At 46.5% G+C, this 27,002-nt stretch overlaps 1 protein-coding gene across 2 annotated transcripts in view; it reads right to left on the reverse strand.

The window, feature by feature from the left end:
• Window positions 1–19,908, reverse strand: part of LOC146171635 (organic cation transporter protein-like) — a 344,048-nt gene extending 324,140 nt beyond the window's left edge. For both annotated transcript variants that reach the window (XM_084586399.1, XM_084586400.1), the window contains exon 1: window positions 19,824–19,908. The gene's annotated coding sequence lies outside the window, so the exon portion shown is untranslated. The remainder of the gene's footprint in view (window positions 1–19,823) is intronic.
• Window positions 19,909–27,002: the final 7,094 nt, after the last annotated feature.

Raw genomic sequence — 27,002 nt, forward strand, 5'->3', positions numbered from 1 at the left:
TTCATAGCGAGAAGCGTCTGGATGAGCCGTTTACCCAGGGTTCAGAGCGTCATTTCGTGCTCTGCAACGTCCCTAAAACCCCCTATGTCCAGCCCCTCTCTGAAGATGCTGACCAACCAGTTCCAGGGCACGCCCCTCAGATATCGGCATCCAATCGAACACATCACTGCACTGATGGTCTGATGCACTGACTGGTCCGGTATTGTTTCGTCGGGCGTGGTCACTTGTTGGCGGGTAGAGCTTGGGAACGGCGAGGAGGTACATTTCTATTCTTCTGCAAAGATCCGATATGGTGGTTCCGGCAAGTGGATTTCCTTCTCAGAAACCCAAGTGTACGTGCGCGCCACGAATACTGCTCCCAGCATTGTCCCTTTTCGGCAATTGCAACTCTTTCCTGCATTCCCGGAAAATCCTCTAATGGCCGTATTCGTCATGCTCCTTTCTTCTAATGTAAGTCAGCGGACGTGTGATTCCGATCGTCTCCTCTGGACAATAGGCATTCCTAACTTGACAATAGCGCTTCTCGACGGGAAAGGTGAACAGTTGAACAAAAGCACTTCCGGCTACTTCCCACAGGGCGACATTTCTTTGTATTTTTCTTGACGTTCCCTTGACAAGGCCAATTTGGCAGTTGCAGGGTCTCGACAAAGCAAAGTAGGCTCACACAAAAAGATTCATGGAAACAGGCTCACTTAGAGCCCTTGCACCAACAGGACATATCAATACCATGCCCACAGGCTAACAATAGTGCGCGCAAGCGTGGACCATGCACGGTCACAACAGCCTCCTCCCCCGCCAGAAGAGTCACGCAGGGCAGCAGTCGCAGCTGCTGCATGAAGAGACGACTTAATGACCTGCACATAAACGCTTGAAGCTCGCTGTCGCTTGTCGCGTTGTCTTGACTGTTGCAGGCCAAATTGATTGAGCTGTCTCTGAAACTCAACAACATGTCTAAACAAGCACTCGGCTCCCGTCTGAAGAGACCAGGTCAAAAGAAAACTGCCATCGTTGTCCGAGAAAAGCCCACACTCAAGACGCTCAGGACCCACGTATGCATAGAAAACCAAACGTGCTGCTTTACATAGTCACATATATACAAGCGCACGAAAAAAAAAAACAAAAAAATACCTGAGTATCAATTTGGATACATGGTGAGGAGCACCTCGGACCGCTTAGAAACAGCGGCTATGCGCATCCGCATTCCCATTGAAATTCCCCTTTTTGTATCTGATTTCAAAATTGTACTGCTGTAAAATCAAGCTCCACCTCAAAAGGCGACTGTTCTTCGATGTCGCAGTTTGCAGCCAAGCCAGGGGACAATGGTCCGTCTCTGCTCCGTCTTTTTGAGAAGCTCCTGAGCGTTGCTTTTTTTTCCGCTGAGGCAAATCAAGTTGTCACCCATCTTCTCAGGAAGGTTTAACGTTAGATTTACCACGGCTTCCCTCTGTACATAAGGCTTCATAAGATTTCAATGATAAATGCGCACTTGTTTACGCCTATCGGGAATTTTCACTGTGTAGTTAGTGTAAGAAAGCTTTGCAACGACTTCAGCAGGTCCTTCCCACTGTACTTCGAGCTTATTCTTCCTTGAACCTCTCAGCAACATCACCTGGTCCCCGATACGAAACGTCCTTTGACGGGCTGACTTATCATAGTACACTTTGGAACGAGCCTGGGCTGACTTCATGCTGGCCTCAACGAGTTCCTTAGTGTTATGTAAGCGATTCAGGAGGTTCAGAATGAACTCTACTACTGTTGGGTCTTCTCCGCGCCCCTCCAAGGCTTCGCGCACCATTCGCAAAGGTGAGCGCAGTGACCTTCCGTACACCAACTCGGCTGGTCTAAATCCAGTGGATTCGTGCGGCACTGACCGCAAAGCGAAAAGTGCTGCAGGCAGGCAGGTATCCCATTCGCGCTTGTTTTCATAGCACAGTCCCCTCAGGACGCGTTTGAGAACAGAATGCCACCTTTCTACACTGTTGCTCTGCGGATGGTGGATCGAGCTGTGCACTACCTTAATGCTGCATCGCTCGAAAAATCAGGTGGTGAGGACACTCGTGAAAACGCTACCCTGATCACTTTGGACCTCGGAAGGGAACCCAACTCGTGCAAACACTGACAGCAGGGAATCCACTACACTCTCGAACGTCACCTCGCTCAGCGGAACAGCCTCTGGAAACTTTTTGGCTGGGCATAACATAGTGAGCATATAACGGTACCCTGACTCTGTCACAGGAAGTGGCCCAACTACATCTATTACTAACCGGTGAAACGGCTCGGTAATGATTGGTACTAACACCATCGGAGCTTTCCACTTATCTTGCGCCTTTCCAACCCGCTGGCACGTGTCGCATGACCGTACAAAATTTTCCGTGTCCTTAAAACATCCAGGCCAATAGTATTCTTGCAACAGCCTCTGCTTTGTTTTCCTTATTCCAAGGTGACACGACCACGAGCTGCCATGGGAAAGTCGCAGTAAGTCTTTGCGGCACTTTTGGGGAATGACTAATTGGTCCCGCTCTACTCCGCGCTTATCCTTGAATAAGCGATATAGCACTTCCTTTCTCATCTCGAAAGAAATATTCTTTGCTGTCTGAGTGGCGCGGTGGCGCTCCCTTATCTCCTGTATCCTGGGATCATAGGCTTGCTCCATAGCTAAGTCCTCTCGGGTTCCACTTAGAAGTCTCGTGAGATTACTAGACACTGGCGGCAAGAGGTTACTCTCAAGAACGTCCTCATTTCGCGTCTCATCAAGCTCACTTTCAAGTTGACTTATCTGAGATGCCTCGCTCTCAAAGTTTTCTGACCCGCTATCTTCCGCATCGACCGCTGTTTTACCTGCCGTTTCCTCCGCTGTGAATTTTTCTGGAATGAGCAGTGTATCTAGTTATCGCGCCTTTGAACGTGTTAAGGCTTGCACAACTCTGTCTCCGAAAGGATGCCCCTATTTCGCAGCAGCATGTCCAATTTGTTGGAAAACAAATACGGATAGCACTTAGGAAGCTTTCCTGAAACGGCAGCCTCGGTTGTTATTTCGCCGAAAGGGCCCTCGATGACCACGTTCGCGATTGGCAAGCACACACTCTGTTCCTCCACTACCTGGCGGATCCATGCACACTGTCCTGTATAGTCGGAAGGCGACACATACGCCGGATGGACAACATCCATCGTGGCGGCCGAATCGCGCAGTACCTTGCAAGGCTTCCCGTTGACTACTAGGTCATGCATGTAAGGTTCCAAAAGCTTCATGTTTTCATCGCAGTCACTGACATACGAGAAAGCAATCTTTTCTTTCCGGCAGTTGACGGCAATGTGACCCTGCTCATTGCACCTAAAGCATGTGAGCTGCTTCCTAGCCTTAAGCTTGTTCTTTGTGTTTTGCGCGTTGGTCACTTCCCCACTTTTCTCACTGCCGTCCTTTCTAGGGAGTTTGCCTGAAGAAGCCTTCCTTTCTTCGCTTGTAACTCTAGCAAAGTGCCTTTCCTGACGGTTATTCACACTCAACTTGGGATTGTGGGGCCTATCCACTGCTGGGTTGCTGAATTGTCGGCGCGAAGCGTACTCCTCAATGAGTTCGGCAGCTTCAGTTGCCGACTTAATGTCACCTCGGTCCTGTAACCAATTTCTTTCTTCTTCTGGGAGGCAGTTATTAAACCACTCCAAAAGAATTCGCTCGACTACAGCGTCCCTATCACTGTAGGAATCAGTGCTCTTTAGCCACTCGCCCAAATTGACTCTTAAATTGTACAGGAATTCAGGGTAACTCTCGTCCCTGGACTTAGTAGCGTTCCGAAAACGTTGTCTGAACGCCTCGGCGCTAAGCCTATACTTTCTCAGAAGGCAAGCCTTGACCTTCTCGTAGTTGTCCGCGTCCTCCTTGCTTAGCCGCGCGACAACCTCCGCTCCCTCGCAGGGCAGAACCGTCAATAATCTCTGAGACCAAGTGTCTCGCTGGAAGGACAGTTTTTCGCAGGTTCGCTCAAAGTTAGCCAGATACAGACCGATATCCCCTGATATCACATATGGCTGCATGTACTTTGACATCTTGAAATCTGCTCCCTGGTTGAGAAGAGGTACCGCTAGCTGGGGACAATTGTCCGACCTCTTGCTCAACTCTACTTCTAATTTCCGGAGTTCATTTTCTTGCTCCAGCCTTTTTGATTCTCTCTCCATTTCACGCTCACGCCTCTTTTCCACTTTTTCCTGCTCTTCCTTTTTTTGTCCGATGAGGTTCCATGCTTCACTGAGCTCCTCATCATCGGTTCCCAAATCAGTGATTGCCTTTAAAATCAAGGGTTTTCGTGCCAAACCACTTGTATTAATTCCCGATTCCTCACACAATAGCAACAGTTCCGGTTTCTGCAGCTTTTGTAGGTCCATGATCGCTCCGAGTGTCGGCTACTTCCAAAACAACTGTGCAAACTACCAAACCTAAAGGCGTTTCAACACTCTTTACCAGTTCTAAAATCTAACCCTGTTCTAGAACCTGGTCCACATCAGAAGAAAAGCCAAGCACTCACCCACACATGCGATCGATGTTCCGAGCTGCTCTCTTGTTGGCCGATTGCTGCCACTGCTTGTTGCTTGAGATGCCACCTCCGATCATCAGATGTTGTGGCTTGTAGCTTCAGATGCCACCTCCAATCACCAGATGTTGTGGCTTGTAGATTCAGATCCCACCGCTGGTCACCAGTTGTCGTGACGCTGGGACTAAGTCGACCCAGCCTTCACTTGGTAGCGTGCAGAGACTCCGGGTTGATGAAGGATTGAATCTTCGAAGTTGGTAAAATATATACAAGCAGGTTTAATGGCACTTTGAGAAAACTCATTTACATGAAAAAAGGGTATACAGCAAAATGGCAAGCGTTAAGAGTTCATAGCGAGAAGCGAGAAGCGTCTGGATGAACCGTTTACCCAGCGCTCAGAGCCTCATTTCGTGCTCTGCACCGTCCTTAAAACCCCCTATGTCCAGCCCCTCTCTGAAGATGCTGACCAACCAGTTCCAGGGCACGCCCCTCAGATATCGGCATCCAATCGAACACATCACTTCACTGATGGTCTGATGCACTGACTGGTCCGGTATTGTTTCGTCGGGCGTGGTCACTTGTTGGCGGGTAGAGCTTGGGAACGGCGAGGAGGTACATTTCTATTCTTCTGCAAAGATCCGATATGGTGGTTCCGGCAAGTGGATTTCCTTCTCAGAAAGCCAAGTGTACGCGCGTCACGAATACTGCTCCCAGCATTGTCCCTTTTCGGCAATTGCAACTCTTTCCTGCATTCCCGGGAAATCCTCTAATGGCTGTATTCGTCATGCTCCTTTCTTCTCCTGTAAGTCAGCGGACTTGTGATTCCGATCGTCTCCTTTGGACAATAGGCAATCCTCACTTGACAATAGCGCTTCTCGACGGGAAGGGTGAACAGTTGAACAAAAGCCCTTTCAGCTATTTCCCACAGGGCGACATTTCTTTGTATTTTTCTTGACGTTCCCTTGACAAGGCCAATTTGGCAGTTGCAGGGTCTCGACAAAGCAAAGTAGGCTCACACAAAAAGATTCATGGAAACAGGCTCACTTAGAGCCCTTGCACCAACAGCACATATGAATATCATGCCCACAGGCGAACAATAGTGCGCGCAAGCGCGGACCATGCACGGTCACAACAGTGGCGACATCCTCGCCTCGATATTTTGGATCGGCGGCCAGCATCGTTAAACAAAACTTACGAGAAGTAGCCCTTTTTTTCCAAGTTTACGGCGGTGTTTTCAGTAACAAAGCGTGCCCTTTGCAATAGATGAGTGGGTGACTGCTTAAGCCGCGTTGAGACTACGTGCGCATCCGTCGTAAGTATCGTATTTATCGCAGTGCACATAGCGGCTGGAACTCCCGTTTACGTAGCTTGCGACCGCGCATGTTCACACTGGGCCGTTAGGTAAGATATGTTCTTTAAGACCGGCCAGTCATCGCTCTCAGCATGGCGACGGTTAGCAAGTGCTGATTGCGGAGGTAGGGGCTTTTCAAGCTCAAAACGAGCTTATCATCGTGTTAGCAATAAAACTAAAAAAATGTGAAAGAAAAGACTGGACACATAAGTAAAATACGAAAAAGAGCAATGGGTATGTTAACAATTAACCACACGATTACAAGCTTCTTTCAAACTTGGATGCGTCCGTGCCAGCTACACGCTTCGTTCTGCGGCCCGACCGCAACGTCGCCTCGCCTGCAGGCGAACTGTTCCCTGACTTGTCAACGGAGCTGATGGGCTTCGAGAATGCATTGACATGAAGCGGGTATCCCCCGCCTTCATAACCTCACTTTTTTAAACTAGAGGAAGCATTTGCTTGTTGAGAGCTTGTTCGCACATAAAAATCGGATTGAAAAACCACTTACTGCTTTGACTCAGCGCACTGGCAATTTGCAGCCAGGCATTGTTTTGCACTTCTCTCTGTGCGATTCCAGCTACTGGTAGTAGAGAGCCGGCCTCTGCCGAACTTTTTTTATGAGAGGCTGATAATTCCACAACGAAGAAGATTCCGCACTGCACATAATCAAGCTGTGGACCGACACAGTCACTGACACAAGACCAATAACACCGGCGAGCCGAGACACTGCAGCAGAGTGGTTTGCGCGCGAAATCTGGGTGGACCGGAAGCCCCGTGACCGGAGAATGAAAACCGAAACCGCTGTGCGCATCGGTCACGCAGAACAGACGTATCTGTACTAGTCGTAAAATTCTCGGGTCCTGCGGACGTTACGCATCTTACGCTCAATGCGGCAGCCGTGTAAACAGGCGTGTTTTGCGCTTACGCTTACGATCCTTACGAACGATACGTGCGGGTTGTACGCGGCTTACAGTTTTGAATTTTAGAGAGAAAACCGTGTGATTTTCCAGACACGACCAGCAACCACACTAATCTTTTTTAGGTTTAATGGCGTCTTTTTTTCACGTGTTCTGCATTGTGGCACGCTAGAAGGGTTGATATTTTCGGTTCGTTTTTTGTTCGCCCTTTCCCCGATACGGGTGTCAGAGTGGCTCTGACGTCCAGCGAGCGTATTTCGTGTCACAATGCGCAACGTACTGCGCATGCGCTTTCCTTCATCCTGCTCTCTGCGCCATGACGGGCGCACTGAAGGGCACAGCGAACTTTGGGATGATAGCCTAGTTCCAAGCTCACGCAAATGCATGACTTTGTACTCTGATCTGGCTTAAGAAAGGAGGCACGGCCTGGTTAACTCGAGGTGATTAAATGCAGCACACACTGCCCGTCGGGTTTTCTGACTTCTGGCTAGACGAAACCGGTACTGCCATAGAGAAACATACTTACGTAAAGAGCGGACACTCGAGCCTTTTCGCGGCCGAGCAAGTAAGGGTCTGAGCACCCGCGTGGCGGCGTAGCGATGTTCGCTTCCACTCCACCTCAAAGGTAGATAGCTTATCATACATACACCGGCTTGCATCAAAGAGTATGCTTTCCTTGATCTTTCCATATAAACGTTGATACTGAGTCGGTCATGTGCCGCCGGTTACGCCCACCTCACTGTGCTTTTCAATGCGTCACCTCGTTTGGCCGGTAACTTGTTTCCTTTTGTCTGCAGAAATAATTTCGCTTTTTTTTAGCTAAGAACGCTTTTAGCAAGTCGTTTGTAGCGCAACGTGAACGTATTTTGCACGTGTGACATAGAATAGGAGCCGTGAAACACTTTTAGTGTGCAGTTACTGTAAGTTTTTGGGTCGTGTTTTTCTGAAGAACATGTGCATTCCTTCGATTGATTATTTTTCTAAGAGAGCTTTCAGACAAATAATTTTTCGGTGGCTCAGATGTATCTTCACACAAACTTTTATTCGGCCCTACAAGAACTGCGTGTTGCGCATTTGTAATCGTTTTGTGAATGGTGTTTACTTCGCTGTGTTTGCAAAATGCATGGGCTTTTGCCGCTTCTTAAGCACCATTTTTACATGCCGAATTCGTTGTCATTGCTAAAGCATTCTCGTTGGGGTCTAAAAAACGCTGCTGCCTGTTCGGGGCCTGCATCTTGACGACATATACTGCTATTAGTCTCTAACAGTGGATTCTCTGTAATACCTTTGTCATACGGGCCGAGGACAATTTTGTCCGCGATCATGAGTATAAGCATAGCATTGGGTTACTATTATGTATTCAGTGTGGTGTGTTTAAATTTCTGAATAGCCTACTGATCAAGGCTGATTTACAGAAATTCTGCGCAGGCTGTGCCTGCATTTTTTCCTCCTTACTTGTGTCTACCAGTTCACAACTCCTTTCCTGTTGTTCTCACGGGTGATGTTTTAGAGGAAAAACACACAGCCGGTATGCGAAATTTCTTCATCGTGACACTGTTCCGCGTGTTTCACTATACCTTCAATCTTGTTTGTCTTTGTAATATGATGTATTGTATAAAGTGTGTGATCCAATACATTCAATATGCAGACAAGAAAATAAACTTTTTTTATGGAACCACTGCCTCCTTGTGTGCCACTGAGAAAAGCGGCTCAATAATGGCAAAACATTACAATAACAACAGCTCTGATCGCTGTATTCTAACCTACATCAACTAAGTCAGCCACGCTTATTTTCTGCGAGAACCTTGCCGGTATTTCCAGTAAAGAGGTTGCGATCCGTGACTTTAATACGTGCGTATGCATGGCATCGTTAAAGCACTTGCACACAACTCTAGACGATGCAGTTGAATATTTTAACAACTTAAAGCAAGTCAGAATTGAAAGCATTTCTATCGAAAGCGAAACTGAAACAGAGCAAATCACGTGCCGAAAATCTCGGAGGACGATATTAGCGGTCTGACCAGCCGCTCGGGGCGCTGGCGCTGCTCGGCCGCAGGGCCCTATGGAAGTGTCCGCTCTTTACGTAAGTATGTTTCTCTATGGTACTGCTTCGAGCAAGCCCCCAAAATGAGACCACACCGACTTTATACACTCGCCATCCTGGCAACCTAACTGCTCTACGTGCAGCATGCCGAGCTCACTACGAGCCGAGTGCTGTTTGCCGCCCACTATAGTGCGACGCTAGGTTATTAATCTATACGCGAATATAAAAAGACAGCATTCTCCGAAACTAAGGAATAATGTGGGAATTGTGTTTTTATATAGTGTTGCTAATTCATGGTAAAATAGTAGGGCAAACAATTTTTGATAATGCCAAATGGATATTACGCACCTCGGGAAATTGATCGCTTTGGCGAAGCTTGAAGCGCAAAAACATGACACAGGACCCGTGTCTATGTCCTGTGGATCTGTCCCGTGCCTGTCTTTTAGTTTTTTTTTTTTGTTTTTTTTTTCTTTTTGCACTTCAGACCTCTAAAATGAGCAAACTCCGCCAATTAGCCCAAGAAATAGCCTTGCTGAACCTCGGGAAAGTTTGTGACCTTGAATTGATTTTTATTACAGTGAAATATTAGTCGCTGCGAAGACACTGCAAATGATTGCGCATGATTCCAGTTATACCAGCAAGGAGCTAAAATGATTTCAACGCTGTAAATATCGAGCAGAGTTCGAGTCTTATTCCAAGCAAACTTTTAGGATTATTATAACGAAAGGGGCCGGCTATGAAATGCTCAGAAACAAATTGATTCTAGATCATAGATATAAATCAGATTTCATTATCACCGAAGATAACAAGCCCAAACAAGGAGAGAAGCTAGATAGTTAAGAGTGTATGATATTTAGTGCTTTTATAGTACTCTTCTCAGGAAAAATGGCAGCACTTAGTCGAACAGCAATTTTAACAGACCTCACATTTATTTCGGTTGGCAGGCACTCCTATCGTCATCTTCGTCACCTTCCTTGCAGCTGCTGCAGTGCTTGGCTACATGACTGGCAATAGGGGCATGCGTAACGTTATAACAATGTTCTTTTAATCGTCCAGTCTGGCCGATGAAACGCTTCCCACATTATAGTGGCAGGGAATAAATCACCCCTTCCTGGCACTTTACAAATTTTTTGGCGTGCCTTTTTTTTTTCAGCCGCGCGGTTCATCGTTTACCGAATTAACTTTCCTGACCAGTTTGGACATTCGGTTAGGAGCCGAAAAGACAACGTCGACTCTGGATGCTCGCCAATCCTCAGGTTATGGGATACCTAATGCATGTATGGCACGACAGCAAACTTTCTCTTCTTTTTTTCTGGTCTTTTCTTACCTTTTATCTCGGATTTCAGCCAGAACGTGGAAGAGTATACCGGCCTGCGTCAGGCGACTTGGTTGTTGAAGCTGAGCTCCAGTCTGTGCTCACATGTCTCTTTTACAACATTGCAAAACGCTGAATGAACAATGGCTCTTTTCACGAACTTTCAACAAACAAATGCGAACAAATGCGTCCGCCACAGTCGAGATCGAGCATTTGTCCTCAGAATCGCACCTTCATCACTGAGTCATCGCTGTAACGGTTTAGCAGAAAAAAAAAGAATATATGAATGCCTCACATGTATCTTGCAAAATAATTAAAATCAAATCAAACAACTCAGTCGTGCACCGGGGGCAGAAAAGGGCGTGTTCAAAACAGAGCTCTTCAATGTTACTAGTTGCTAAACTTTCAATATACAGCCCATGCATCAAAAAACGGCGGTTTTGATTTCTCAATATTTGGGTGTATACGTTTAGTGGCGGCGTCCGCGGCCATTAGAAGACACAGTGTCTAAGCTCCAAACTTTGAGATTGTTGATAAATATGCAGAACCACCCGGAAAATAAAATAAGTTAAAGGGTTGCAGTAGCGAAAATTCTGAAATATAACAGCCATAGAGTTAAATAAGGTGGAAAATGAGGAAGAAGTGATTTTCAGATTGTGATGATGGCAATAGGAGAACGCCTCCACTGACTGCTTATAGATGGCGCGACCATTTACAAGAATATGGAAAAGAATCTGTGAGAAAGCAAGATTTGTTTTAATCTCTCGTATAAGTTAGGTGGAATGGATGTACAACTAACGCTCCCAGAATTAATGTACGCTGACAACATTGTTTGATGTTTCGACGCTCACAGATATCAAGGAAATTAGTGTCTGAAGTTCTTCGCAACGTCAACTTTATATGTTTGAAACAGCACAGTGCGGACGATTAGTTTTCTCGCTGGGGACTCACGCTGCCTAACAGGATTAAGCGGTGCTCTGGCGGTGCTTGTAAACAGCCCGCAGACATGGTCTTGCTTGCAAACAGCATCGATCGTGGAATCATCGAATTGTAGTTTACACTTAATGCATTCCTTGTAGAATTTAGGGGTAGTTAGTGATTGGTTGTGGAATGCATGAAAAAACGCACGGTGATTTACCATCGATTTTCCAAGGACAAGGAGCCTCGCAACAAATTGAATCATGGCTATCCGGACCAGCTCCCGAATCTAAGAATGCATCTGTGCTGAGAACAAGGTGCTGCTACCAATTCACAGGATGCTGAGGATGGAGGAGTTTTTTCCTCGCGAGTATAAGGCGATGGTAGAAATCGGACGCTGTGCCGACGATCTTCCCGCTTACGGCACAAGCTAAACCGCATGCCGCAATCTATCTGTGCCGACACGGCGGATTCTTTTGCGCCACTGTCAGAAAAACATGCTAAAATTTCTTGAAATCTTAAATAATACGCGTTGAATAAAGGAACGCCAAAAATATACTGAGGATCGCAGATCTGTAATGAGTTTCTGGTAGAAACAATAACTCCAATACAAGCAAATCTCTGCTCGCAGCTCTGTATACCAGTTGCCGGTGTGGCGCAGCTCACTCGATCTCGCTGTAGCTCCGCGGGTCGTCGAAATTGCATGGTTCTTTTACTGTGAGACAGTTTGGTTCAGAGTTCCAAGAATACACTATTTACTATAGCGCTTCTAAATCCCAAACGGCAGTCCGTTGCAGTTTAGGTGCAAAAGTGTTTAGGCCTAGTGACGAGTAGGGCGCAGCGTACGGTCAGAGCACCACCGTTCGCGCGAGCAGCCCCGTAGCTGTAACCTCCTGTGCGGCAAGCGTTGCGAATTTGTCGACTACATTTTGATGTGGCAGGGGTTGCGCATTTTTCGAGGTACCGCTTAACATTGAGCCAAAGCAAAAGATCCTGCGAAGACGGGCTTGGCTGTAGCATGCTTCGGGCGATACTCGAAGGTTGTATAAAATCGCCGTCAGACGGCACACTGGACACTGCCTGTGAAGCTTGTTTTAGTTTCCAAAGTGGCCGGCGATCGTCGGCTTTTCGCGCCCGAGCCTTCCATATACCGTAAACAAACGCCGACACAGCTGCTGAACTTCGTAATGGATAGTCGGGATCAAGAGGTAGGTTGCGTCATTCGGTGCAAAAAGCATTAAATTTACTGTGTGGTGAAGGTTTGCTGTTCTGGAAGAATATTCTCGTGCGGAGGTGGCCTTTTTGGTCGGTGTTGATGATAGAATGGGAATGTGGGCTAGCAGTAATCGAGTATAATAATCGGCCGTCCTCATATATGCCGTCCATTTCCATCAGGGTATGGAGTGCATAAATGGCTTAAAGAATACAGCGAATGCTTCACAGAGCAGTAATTTAGCCGCATTAATGATCTCTCACTCGTTCTGCCTCACTGGCGCGCATGCCGAGTAATGCTTATGATTTTTTTAATTGCAACTGCATGACTCGTTCAAGCAGTTGCAATTAAAGCAGTTGAGGACATCAGCCAATTAAGGAACACAAGAGCTCTGTATAAGACAATCAAAGATATCAAAGGAAGCTTCTGTGCTAAGCTGGGCGTGATAAAGGACAAACGAGGCAAGGACCTCACTGAAGCCTCAGAGATAAAGAAGAGGTGGCAGGAATACACAGAAGAACTGTACAAGAAGGACCCGAATGTGCAAACCCAACATAAGACGGTTGTGATTACTAATCTCGAGCCGGGCATCCTGAAGAGTGAAGTTGAATGGCCCTTAGCCAGCCTTGCTAAGAACAAAGCTAGCGGAATTGATGGCATTCCAGCTGAGTTGCTTCAAAACCTAAACCATGACGCTGTTAACATTCTGCATACATTATGTCAGAAGATTTGGACAACCCTGCAGTGGCCACAGGATTGGAGGAGGTCAGTTTACATCCCCATTCCAAAGAAAGGCAGTGCCAAAGATTGTTCCAACTACCGCACGATCGCGCTTATTTCGCATGCTAGCAAGGTGATGTTGAAAATCCTCCAAGGAAGGCTGCAGCAGTATGTGGATCGGGAGCTTCCGGACGTGCAAGCTGGGTTTCGCAAGGGCAGAGGAACTAGAGACCAAATTGCCAACCTTCGCTGGATCATGGAAAAAGCAAGAGAGTTCCAGAAACCCATCTACTTCTGCTTTATTGATTATGCGAAAGCGTTTGACCGCGTAGATCACAGCCGATTGTGGCAAGCTCTCCAAGAGATGGGAGTTCCAATTCACCTCATCTGTCTCCTCAGGAACCTGTATGAAGGACAAGAGGCCACAGTCAGAACTGGGCATGGTCTTACTGATTGGTTTCCGATTGAGAAAGGAGTGAGGCAAGGCTGCATACTGTCGCCCTGCCTATTTAACCTATATGCAGAGTGCATCATGAGGAAGGTCGGTATGGACGAGTCTTCAGCTGGAGTGAAGATTGCTGGAAAACGTATCAACAACCTTAGATATGCGGATGATACCACTTTAATGGCAGAAAGTGAAGTGGAACTCAAGAGACTTCTGATGCGCGTACAAGAAGAGAGTGAGAAGTTTGGGCTTAAACTCAGCATTAAAAAGACAAAGATCATGGCGTCTTGCCCTATCAAGTCCTGGATCATCAATGGACAAGAAGTGGAAGCTGTGACAGATTTTCTCTTCTTGGGCTCCAAGATTACCTCAGAAGGAGACTGTAGCCATGAAATTAGGAGACGCCTGCTTCTGGGAAAGAGAGCAATGGTTAGCCTTGACCGCCTAGTAAAGAGCAGAGACATTAGTCTGCCAACCAAGATCCGTATAACTCGTGCTATGGTCTTTCCAGTTGTGATGTATGGATGCGAGAGTTGGACTGTGAAAAAAGCTGACCGCCGAAGAATTGACGCGTTTGAATTGTGGTGCTGGCGAAGACTCTTGAGAGTTCCTTGGACTGCCAGAAGATCAAATCAGTCGATATTGTCAGCCATAAACCCTGACTGCTCATTGGAGGGTCAAATTCTAAAGTTAAAGCTCAGCTACTTTGGTCATCTGATGAGAAGAGAGGAGTCGCTGGAGAAAGATTTGATGTTGGGAAAGGTTGAGGGTCGCCGAAGAAGGGGTAGGCAGTGAACGCGATGGTTAGATGGCATCCTCGAGGCACTGCAGATGAAGTTATGTGATGTTAGGAAGATAGTGAGAGACCGGAAAGTGTGGCGTGACATGATCCATAGGGTCACGAAGAGTCGGACACGACTGAACGACTGAACTGAACTTAACTGCATGACGCGTCCTGACTGCCCGATAACGTCGAAGACGGCTCATTGCACCAAATTGTTCCATATGCGTAACAGCAATATACATTTGCACACCTCGACAGAACTGACGGCTCGGCTGCTCTTCGGGACCTGCGCGGGAGTTTCAATTTTGATTGAAGCCTTTTGCTGATTTAAAATTATTGCTTGCGTGCTGTAAAAAATGAAATCGTGTACTGAGATGATAAAGGCTTCAGCAATATAAATCAATAATTAGCTCAGTACGATCGAAAAATCACCGGAGTTGGCCTTTAAGCCGGGTCTGATGGTAATGAACAGTTTCAGTGATAAAAAGCTGACAATACAAGGGAGTGAGATACCAAGACTGGCAGAATATAAGTACCTCGGGGTATGGATATACGAAGGACAGGTATGCATGAAAAAACATGAACAGGCCACCAGGGCGAAGAGGCGAAGGGATGCCGCGATAACGAATCAGAGGGCACTGTGGGGGTACCACAGAAATCAAGTACTTAAAGATATTTGGAAAGGAATAATGCTACTAGAATTACCTTCGGGAACGCGGTTTTGCACCTAAGGGCAGAAGTCCAGTCGGGGTTAACAATAAATCACAAAGCTGCGGAAAGGATAACACTTGGAGCCCATGGCAAAACTACACACGAAGCAGTACAGGGAGACACGGGCTGGGCGTCTTTCGAGGCACAAGCGGCTCAGAGCAAAATATTGTACGAAGAACGCCTCAGGAAAATGGACAATAATTGGCAGCTAAAGTATTTAAATACTTATACCGAAAGGGCATTGACTCGCAATGGCGGAAAAGGACCATAAAATTACCAATAGGTATGTAGGAAGGCAGGACGGAGAAATAAAGAACATTAAACGACAGGTAAAGAACACAGAGGCTAAAAACTTCAATGGAAAAGAAGCCGACCCTAGACTTGTATAGAAAATAGAAAACTCTGATTAAGAAGGAAACCATCTATGACAACTCTTTGAAGCTAGTCCAGGATGTTTTAGGACCCGAAGCTATAGAAGGAAGTTTAATCAAGAAAACGAAACTTGTGCCATGTGTGCTAGATGCCCAGAAACAATTGAACATCTTATACTGAATTGGTAGCATCCATCCAGGTGTCGATGCAGACATAGTGACTCTAGCCGAGGGCATGGGGTTTAGAGGTAAAGTAAACGTGAACGAATCGGCGTTAGAGGTAAGCAAGAGACGTATGGAAGATTGGTGGATAAATAGCAGGAGGGGACGCATGAAAACTGGATCGAAATTAAACACTGCGATCTAAAAAAAATACAACCCGAGACTAAAAGGAAGTAAGTTAAAAAACATAAAAAAGAAAGGTTGACAATGGCGATCACCACCCCGTTCCAAAGGGGTGGTCCTAACGTCTATTCTCTTTTTGAAGCGGAGTTTCTCAACTGGTATGATTCAAAAGCTCTGGTTCAAACTGCATTCTGCTCGGCAGCAGTCTTCAGGCGGACTCGTGGGTGCCTGTCGAAACAAAAGCAGGAATATACGATTTCTTGGCTGTTGGACGAAATTGTATGGAGAGCAGCGGTTTCATTTACTTTGAGACGGCATCCCGGCTACATTTGAGACGCACAGCGGCAAAGAAGCTCAAGCGCTGAATATCAACGGAAGATGACGTACTGAACAGTCATTGCCCTAATCGTATCGTGGAATGATAGCCAGCTCACAGAATAGCGAAGCAAACGGGAGACACCATTCTCTCGCACGTAAACACTACTGGTTGAATTCCTGCGCTCTAGCCCCCACGCTGCGAGCGCACTTTCACCGGCACTTTCCAGTTTCTTCACAGCGCTTTCGGAAAAAGTGAATTTAGCTCCTACGTACGCGATGTCTCCTTGGAGGTTGTCCTAAGAAAGGGCAGCTTGAGTCCTGTAACCCATTTCGTGTACTCTTCGAAATGCGGAGCCAGCCGGCCGGTTGCCATATGTTACCAAACAAACGTTTCAGGCTTCCATAAAAGAATAGGAGGAGATAGCGGCACTTTCTTCTATTGCAATTTCCTGTTGTTTTAAATGAGTGCCATGTGTACACAGCTGGCTGTGTACACATGATACAACGCTGACGACGTTATTCGAGGTCGCCACGTGGAAATTTGATTCAGGCCGCTAATGCACCGAAGACAAACGGTATCCGAAAACGAAAGTGCACGGCATTTTTAGAGTCATTTCGAGCTAAATTGGCCAATTTTGGTTCCTTATGGCGGAAATAGGTATATGCAGTCACTAAAAACAAAAATTGGCTTTTTTGGCACTACATTACTGAAATTATTCTGAACAGTTAAATCGAGCTCACATATAAAAGATATGTGGCAATGAGTCGCGAAAAAAAAACGCTTTTGCCCGAACTCCGGCTTCCATGGCAGCACTGACAATAAGAAATTTGTGCGCCAAAGAATATTGGACGCCCCTGTAGAAAAAATGAAGCAAAAATTGTACTTTTAGGCAGTCAAAATAGGGGTGTGTAAAAATAAGGTGTCTGCAATACTTGTTTGCTTTTCATTTGAATAATTAAAATGAAAACCAAAATTTGCTTTCTATGCAGTCAGGCAACAATAAACAGCGCCAAGGGCCAACTAGCTGCACTTCAACGCTTGTTAAAACATTAGGCTGCCCAAAATAACTTCTATACATGCACCATTTCTCATCCTAAATTAAAAATGTTCTAAAACATGCTTAATGAACGAATTAAACGTTTTAGAATTCAGTAATTTTTATTACATGAATTGTGTGAAAATCCCAAGGGAATATATCAATTCGTTTTGTACTGACATTTGCAATGGACGATGGATCTAGACATTGTCATCGCTTTTATCAGCGATTACGGCACCTCTCTACACGGCAGACTGAAAAAAAAAGAATGGAATGCTTTCCATACAAGCTTTTTATTATAGTCGAATGGAGGAAGCTCGTTCGATTTATAAAACATCGTTTCAGGTGCCCTTCAAAGATGTCTTCATCTTGGCAAACCTATGTGGGCCTTCGTGGTGGAGGACTCTACCATTGTTTCATTAATATATAATGGGTTTTGAACCCAATCCTTTTGAGTTTGGGGATACCGGTAAGCTGTCTAAGGAGACGAAAGATTTGAGTAAGAAACGTCAGAGTATGGTGAAAGCTTCCAATCCAACAGACCAGATTGAAATGGCCGAGATATCAAAGCTAATCAATAAGCGCAAGGTGGCCGGTATAAGGAAGTATAACATGGAGAAAATTGAGCATACTGTAAAGAACGGGGGGAGCCTTAAAGCGGTAAAGAAGAAATTGGGCATAGGCAAAAACCAGATGTATGCGATAAGAGACAAGGCGGGCAACGTCATCACGAATATGGATAAGATAGTCAAAGTAGCCGAGCAGTTCTATACAGATCTTTGCAGTAGCCAAAGAAGTCAGGATCGTAACGAGATTGGCGGTAGAGAAAAACAGTCAGACGATCCACCAGTGACGAAGGACGAGGTCAAGAAAGCATTAGAAACTATGAAAGGGGGAAATCAGCTGGAGAGGATCAGATAACTACAGATTTGTAAAGGACGGGGGGGGGGGGGGATATCGTGCTAGAAAAACTGGCCACCCTGTATACGCAGTGCATGGTGTCATCGACGGTATCGGAACCATGGAAGAATGCAAACATTATCCTCATTCATAAGAAAGAGGACTCTAAGGACATTAAAAATTACAGACCAATCAGCTTACCGTCTGTTACGTATAAGGTATTTACTATGGTAATCGCTAATAGAATCAGGACAACCTTAGACTGCAATCAAGCAAAGGATCAAGCAGGTTTTCGGAAACGGTACTCTACTAACGATCATATCCATACCATCAACCAGGTGATAGAAAAATTCTCGGAATATAACCAGCCCTTATATATAGCATTCATTGATTGCGAAAAAGCATTTGACTCAGTTGAAACCTCGGCGGTCATGCAGGCATTGCGAAATCAGGGGGTAGACGAGCCGTACAACCATAGTTCTGCATAAAGAAAGTAACAAAATTCCCATAAAGAAAGGTGTTAGGCAAGGAGACACAATCTCCCCAGTACTATTCACAGCTTGCTTAGAGGAAGTATTCAGAGACTTGGAATGGGAGCAGTTAGGGATAAGGGTGGATGGAGAATACCTCAGTAATCTGCGATTTGCTAATGACATTGCCTTGGTAAGCAACTCAGGGGATGAACTGCAAATAATGATTGGTGACCTAGACAGGAAAAGTAGAAAGGTAGGCTTGAAAATCAATATGCAGAATACTAAGGTAATGTTCAACAGCCTCGGGAAGGAACAGCAGTTTACATTAGGTAGCGAAGTACTGGACGTAGTAGGCGAATATGTCTACTTTGGACAGGTAGTAACCGCAGATCTGGACCATGAAAAGGAAATAACAAGAATAAGATTGGGATGGAGCGCATTTTGGATGGAGATTATGACTAGCAGCTTACCGGTATCGCTCAAGGGGAAAGTATACAACAGTTGCATCTTACCTGTACTCACCTATGGGGCTGAAACGTGGAGACTAACCAAGAGAGTTCTACTTAACTTGAGGACAGCCCAGAGGGCTATGGAACGAAAAATGGTAGGGGTAACATTAAGAGATAGAAAGCGTGCAGAGTGGGTCAGAGAAATAACTCAAGTTACCGACATTCTAGTGAAAATTAAGAAGAAGAAATGGGCATGGGCCAGACATGTCGTGCGAAGAGAGGATAACCGATGGTCGCTGAGGGTAACAAACTGGATTCCAAGGGATGCAACGCGTTGCAGGGGGCGGCAGAAAGTTAGGTGGGCGGATGAGGTTAAGAAGTTCGTAGGGGTCACGTGGATGCAGCTAGCACAGAACCGGGTTAAGTGAAGAAATATGGGAGAGGCCTTCGCCCTGCAGTGGGTATAGTCAGGCTGATGATGATGATGCTTTTGAGTTTTAAATTGGTAGGGTCATTATCATAAAAGAGCACGCAAAACACTTATAATAATTTGCATTTCTCTACGATGTTTTACAATTCGCAGCGTTGTTTACAAGTCATATGTTGTAAAGAGTGTTATAACTCTCTTTTAGTGTTCATTTTATTAGCAGACATCACGTGAGTCAACAGTGTGACAGAATTTAGGTGATGATCAGTAACATGATTTACGTAATGATAAGCTACTGTTGCCCTTGAAAATGCTTTGGCCATTCATTCACTATCGGCATTACATATGCAACGATTCAAGTAAAATACAAGAGAAAATGGTAGGGAAGGTTTTTACGGCTCATTAGTTTGTATTTATTTCCTCAGAGGGCGCGAGCAAGCTTTCAATACTCCCTTTGCGAGACTCTTGAAAGCTGTCCCTTTGTTCCACTTGCGCAGTTGTCACCCCCGCTTGAGCTTTGTTAACAAAGTGAATCAGTAAAAACTGTCTGCCTACTTACCGTTTCGGACAACCGGTTGGTCCGCGACTGCAGTTTCCTGAGCTCCAGAGAAACGTGCTTGCCGAATAGAGCTGCACGAAGATAGAGCGCTGGGTCAGTCTGAGGCGACGTAATTGCTAAGCGGAGTCATAAACGGTAAAGGGAACCATCGTGCTCTTAATCTTATCTTAAGACAAACGTTTCTCATGACCGCCTTGGCTGGTGGAGCCAGTCTGCGCCATATCTTCGGCCGTCAAGTAGCCCTCCCTGGCACCAGCGTTGTTGCCCTGAGGAAGAGGCATTCGGAGAGAACCTTGACGTCTAGGCGGTCCCTTGTACCTGCCATAGCTACCTTATTTCCTCCCCTCAAGGCGACGGAAGCATTGCTGCTTAGATCACCACGTGTGCTGCAATGCTTTGAGGAAAAAAAAAAAAGCAGTGAGCTCCTCTACAAGCACGTTGAATAGGCACTCAGTATATTGATAGAATATATGAGAAAAACAATCAGACGTTCCACCAGTGACGAAGGACGAGGTCAAGAAAGCATTAGAATCTATGAAAAGGGGGAAATCAGGTGGAGAGGATCAGATAACTAGATTTGCTGAAGCACGGGGGAGATATCGAGTCTAGGTTCATGTCTCCAGTTCTGCTTCTAAGAAATCTTGTCTCTGCAGACAGATCTAACGACCTGAATTTATCTGCACAATAAGGTTAGAAAGTTACATATTCTATTTACATGATCGCATCCCGGCTTTTTTGTACGTGGTCTGAATGGAATAAAATGTAGTGCTACCGCAGCCTTTTGGCCACACCTACTTGGCGTGTAAGAGATGCGATCCCTGCCGGGTATCCAGCGGTGGTGCTTTGCTGGGGCTTAAGAAAGTACTTTGCGAATGAGTTGGTGACCCCTTGTACTATAAGAACTCAATATCACCAACAATGTGTGCTAATGCGGAGAACGCGCTCAAAGCTTATAAACATCACAGAAACGGCCAAGTCAGATGAGCACGAAACATTATAAACAGCTTCTTTATATTTTTAATCTCCAGCAGGTTGATACTGCTATCTTAGTCGAACGATACCGGGGAATTCGTGTCTGGCTATTTTCCTCAGAAAGCCTGAAGAATACTCCTTGGCTAGGAATACATTTTGCATTCAGGTCATTAAGAGAACAACGGGTCGAATGATTCTGTTATTCCCATGATTCATGACTTTTATTTGCAGTTCAAGCGCCGGAGATCCTCAAGCATCATCGACTTCGCGTTCTGCTAATAGGTTGATTACTCCTCACTTATAGAGTGAAACACTAAGCGAATGCATCTTCAATTCTGTTAACACCATTCACAGCGCTATCACATGTTCCTAGACTACGATCCTTGAATGAAAACCTGTGTTTGTAGGTCAGCATTCACGGAACCTATCTGGATGCCGTACTTGAACATTTCTCAGCTTCCTGTAAAATGTTGAGCACGAATCTAACGCAGACGTCAGTGTTGACTGCAGTGCGTTCGGCCGTCAATAAGCGGTTTCCCGCGACACGGCGGCGCCACACAGCCCGGTGACGCGGTGAAGCTTGGTCGGCCCAAATGCCCGAGGGCTTTAGCCTTCCTGGCACAACAGCACCCCCGCCGCCAGACAATGCGCCGGACGATGATCTGCTCACACGCAGCTCAGCTGGTTAGGCGCGCCAAGAAAATCCTCTCCCTTGCAGGATTCCGCTCCCGTAACGCCGATGAAGTGCAGCCACTGGTCACCAACGGGAGATGTTCGTTCGGCCTCCGATTTTTCTTTGAGGCTAGTTTGACGGGACCACAGGCCTCAAGCCACACTCAACGAGAACAAGTGCCATTCGAAAACCAATCATCCCGCCAGACCAAGATATTCAAAACTGCAAGTGTAACAAAAATCCGCGTATATCTGATATCAAAATAAAATTTTGCAAACAAACACAAGGTGCACACCAGGTAAGAAGTTCTGGTCAATATAGCCTTCTAGGGCGTTTGACCACGCTCGTAATTCACTAAGAGCCAAGAACGCGCTGTTCTCTGCATCTCGGAAGGTATCGGGTAAGGAAGGGACGACCGATATTGCCGAAGCAGGGTTTGAATTTGGCCCCAATAATACCCCGAATAAACCAATATACCGTCAAGACGCGCCATTCTGTCTCCTTGGCCAAAATGAAATACACTGGGTTTAAGCGGTTCACCCACAAAAGTCACTAAAAGAATAAAATGCATAACGATCACCTCAACTTGAGGAAATAACTAACATTCACGATCTAAAGCAATGCGAAAGAAAATAAAGTAGCCTTTCGATGAAGCGCTTTTCACAAAACATACTTTCAACTCGTTGCCACGCCATTCATCCAGTTTCTTAAAAAGTGCTAAGGCAATGTCAACAAAATGCAAGTCCTTTTTTTTTTTTGAAGCTGAAAATACAATTGCGGTGTAATATATTTACAACTAATTTTACACTGACTCTCGCAGAGAAAATCTAACAACTTTCATCGACTTGGCATGGCGCTTCGCTTAGGTTTCCTTCAGTCGCGCCCGTCTGGGTCGCGTTACGAGTGCTTCTGCTAGATTCCCGAGGAGGCAACGAACATTGCAGGTAGTCCTGCTTTCGCCTTCTGGAGACTCTCGGCTCTTCGCTGAAACGTCGCGACAGCCTAAACTGGACAGGTGCCGATAGCATCCGCCACATGAAAACGAGAACCGAATTAAGCGATAAGCTGTTCTTTGCTCTCGTCGCAAAATTGCTTTTACAGCCCTCCGAAACGAACGTGTCCCGAAAGATAACCCCTTTAGTCTATGGCGTACCTTTCTTTTCCACAGTCGGAGAGAACTTCGCCTAGATGGCCGGCCCTTACCAACGGATCCCCGCGCACTCATACGCAAAACGTAGCGCGATCTTGCGCTTCCTGATCTCTGAGGCAGCCCTGTCACTTTTCTTTTGGACATGATGCCCAGACGGCGCCCTCTGGTTTTTGTCGCAAGATGATCCTTGTTCAAGAATTTCCCATTTCGGTCAACAGCCGATGCATCCGCGTAGGTCATTTGAGCGGAAACAGCACCCGTTTGTTTTCTAAGCTCTCCGCGGTAAGGCTTTTCCTTTGGCGCACGATTCACCACTTCGTTATTTCCGAAAAACAACCATTCTTGATCACCGATCTTAGTCGATTCCGTTACCGTAACAGTTGGGCACCTGCCCTTAAGCGTCCCACTTCGGTCGCCTTCCTCCTCAACCCGCTGCTCTAGCCTGTGCGGATTAATTATATTTGGCTTCTCGCCCTCCGCATCTGCGCGGTTCAGCAGCGATTTGCTGTTTATCTCTACATATCCGGCAGTATCAGACCGACAATGTTCAACGTCTGCAAACTCATTGCCTTGCATGCCATTTGCATTGTTCTCGAAGCAGAGCGTCAACTTTACCGAATCCAGAGCATCTGACGACTCAGTTTGCACAATAAGCTGCTTCTCGTCAGTTTGCGTTCGGTCTTCTACCTCCACAACAAATTGCTCTAGCACTGGAAGCCGCTCGTGTGAGCGTCCCTTTGCATCACAGTGCTTCAAGCAAGATGAAATAGGGGTTAGCGCTGAGCTGTCCGCATTAATCTGCTGCTCTCTCTTCTCCGCGTTAACGGATGCTGGTTGGATTTTAGGAGTCGCAGCTGGTTCACTGTTTTCGGGGCTCGGCTGTTCGGGTCCGCAAGATGCCCCTGATTGATCGAGGGAACGGCTCGATGTCTGCTCATTCACTCGAGCACATTCACGTTTTTGCGACAGCTCTAGTGCTCTGGAGTTCGTAAGTGCAGTACTAACCGAACCTGTAGCGAATGAGAGACCTTTCTCGCTCAACAGCTGCTCTGATTGATTCGAGAAAAGGTATGGCAAGTTTCTCGGTAAGTTAGCGCTGACAGCTGCTTCTGTGCGTAGTTGGCCAAATGGTCCTTCTACAGTTACCTTCGCGATAGGTAAGCGCACGCTTTTGTCCTCTGCAACTTGCCTAATCCACGCGCATTCGCCTGTGTAGTCAGTGGGGGAAACACAGGAAGGGTGCGCAATGTCCATGGTTGCGGCGGTATCGCGCAGAGCTTTATATTTCTTCCCGTTTAACAATACTTCCTGCATGTACGGCTCTAGAAGTTTCATGTTTCCATCTGACTCTCGTATGCTAGCATACACAGCCTTTCGCTGCTTACAGTTGGAAGAGATGTGACCCTGTCTATTGCAGTTATAACATACTATGGGCCGCCGCCTTTCGAACACGCGAGCCGCATCGTCCTTTGGCTCCCGTGGTTCGTTAGATTTTGGTGACTCCGGTTCGTCTTCCATATCTGTGCGCTTCTGACCCGTATCCTCCTTCCGGTAGTTTCTGCCTGGTAGCGGCAATCTTTGCTTGGGTACATTCTTTGAAAGGAAATCTTTTCCTGACAGCTCACCACAAGCTACCTTGCTCTGCAGATTCCTACGAACGTAGTACTCCTCAGCGAGCTGCGCTGCTTTGTCCAGGCTGGTTTCCGTGAGCCTGTCCAGCAACCATAACCTCAAGTCTTCTGGGATCACGCTGTAATATTGTTCCAACGCAATGCACTCTACAACCTTGTCGTGATTGTTGTACACCTCAGCACTTTTGAGCCACTCCGTTAGGTTGGCTTTGAGCCTGTACGCGAAGTCCTTGTGGGACTCTTCACTTTTCTTACCCTGGCGGAACCGCTGTCGAAATGCTTCAGCAGAGAGCCGGTATTTCCGAAGCAGCGCACTCTTTACTTTGTCATAGTCGTCGCAATCACTGTCCGAGAGACGCGCTATGACTTCAGCTGCCTCGCCGGGAAGGAAAGGAAGCAACCTCTCTGCCCAACCACACTTATCGATATGCGACTTTCCGCATGCACGCTCGAAATTTACAAGGAAAAGTGCGATATCGTCCCCTATTCTGTACATTGGGACAGAATCCTTCAGTGTGTGTCTCTCCTGTTCTCCGGCCAAGGATACAGGGCTGGAACGCGCCGTGTCCGTATGGCTTGAAGCGTTTTCAAGCTCCTTCATTTTGAGAGCATGCTCACGGGCCTCTCGTTTTTCCTGTGCCTCGCGCTGCTCTTGTCTTCTCTGCTCCTCGCGGAGCTCTTGCTTTTCCCGCTCTTTTTCCTCTCGGCGTTCTACAATTGTTCCCCAAGCCTCTCCGGCCTCCTCAATCGTCACTGCCTCCCGACTCATAACCTCCAAAATGTCTTTCTTCCGTTTTGCAGAACACAGCGAAATTCCCAACTCGTCGCAAATTTCGAGCAACTCCTGCACCTTGAACTTCTCCATCGTGGTCTTACACCCTGTGTTGTCAAACCGCCTATGCACTTTGGCGAAACACAACAAACTCAAAATCCCCTGAAACTCATTTTCCCGAAAATCACAATCCCTCCTAACGATTTACTTTGCTAGAGAGGTCTGGCGAAATGCGAGGTGAATCTCAGGCACTCACCCTGTCGAAGTAGCTAGTGGCCGTCAGTCCCGTTGCTGCCGAGGTCCTTTGGAGCCGTTGACTGAGTTGTTCATCCCTAGCTGCCATATGCATCTTCAATTCTGTTAACACCATTCACAGCGCTATCACATGTTCCTAGACTACGATCCTTGAATGAAAACCTGTGTTTGTAGGTCAGCATTCACGGAACCTATCTGGATGCCGTACTTGAACATTTCTCAGCTTCCTGTAAAATGTTGAGCACGAATCTAACGCAGACGTCAGTGTTGACTGCAGTGCGTTCGGCCGTCAATAAGCGGTTTACTACAAACAGCTTTTCTACGTGAAGGGTTTGAACATCTGGCGCCTATGGTTCGCTATAGCGCTGTAACATAAGGCGTGACCTAGCTTCCTTCAGCTATTGTATTGTCGAGCGAGGAATGGACGTCATCGCATGTGTTTCTAAACATGCGACAAATCTCAGCGGATGCCGCCTGCGCGAGCGGAGCTATTCATGGAGATACAGTATAACTGTTTCCAGATCAAGAAAATGTCCAATGCACTGAATCCATCATCTTGCCAGCCCAATGTTAAGAGTGGTTTTGTTCTGGAGGCAAACAGTAAAAGCCTTTCTGCAGCCTCCAGAAAAGAGGGGATAAACTTTCAGCTGATCAACGTCATATCTTCGAATTATTTCAAACAGAGCCCAAAAAATGATGATGCGGCAGCGGCAGAAATACTATACTAAGACATAAAGAAAGATTTAAGAGTAGCTGCCATCCTCACAGAATGCGGACGCAGGATGTTCACACTCAGAGTTGGCCTTCTCTGCACCTGTTACTTTTCTACTCATGTTTCGCGTGTTTCACTTCAACCAAATTTTCCTTCCTGAGCACAGTTTTCAACCGAGCAGTTTTAGGGTGTATTTCAGCCAATGTTAGAATTATTTTCGTACCTGTGCGCTAGAAATTATAGCAGCCCATCGGACATGAAGAGACGTTGAAAGAAGTCCAGCTCAGTTGGGTATGGTTACCCCGACTCGACGACCATGTTTTGATATCAACTCGGTCTTGGTGGTTTTAGACCACTGCGCATTTGGCAGCGGCCAAAGTTCAGGAGCGCGCGCAGCGAGCATTTAAAAGCGGTATCCAAGATCACGGCGCGGTGCCCCTACCTTGGGACGCCAGCGACGTTTCCGCTCCCCCCCTCCCCCCTTCCCTGGCGATCCAACTCCTTGACTGGACATCACTTCACCCTCCCGCCATCGTGACTAACCGAGTCCGACACAAAATGTATGCCGAAAGAAAAGCATTAACCTAACGTTGCCAGTTGTAAATTTTAACCTAAGCAGAAGGATGGAAACAAAAACAGCTGCATTTCATGGAAGCAAGATGGGATCTGAATATTTAGTGCTACTTAGAAAAGCGAGGCAAAATTTGGTGTTTATGGGCCATTTGGGAGTCGTTTTATGGTACCTACCAAAGCCTTTCGCGTTCACATCAGTTCTCAGCTAGATACCCATAAGCTTAAATGATCTCACGAAACTTTAAAGGCAAACGTGGCTTTACAAAGCATGTTGCGCGGCGAGAATACAATAAAAATGCAGTTTTGTATTTGGGCTGGCTTGCATATGCCATTTGGGAGTCGTTTTATGGTACCTACCAAAGCCTTTCGCGTTCACATCAGTTCTCAGCTAGATACCCGTAAGCTTAAATGATCTCACGAAACTTTAAAGGCAAACGTGGC

Source organism: Amblyomma maculatum, unplaced genomic scaffold (genome assembly GCF_055883805.1).
Source record: "Amblyomma maculatum isolate TAMU_Amacu unplaced genomic scaffold, ASM5588380v1 scaffold_19, whole genome shotgun sequence".
NCBI classification, from domain to species: Eukaryota; Metazoa; Arthropoda; class Arachnida; order Ixodida; family Ixodidae; genus Amblyomma; species Amblyomma maculatum.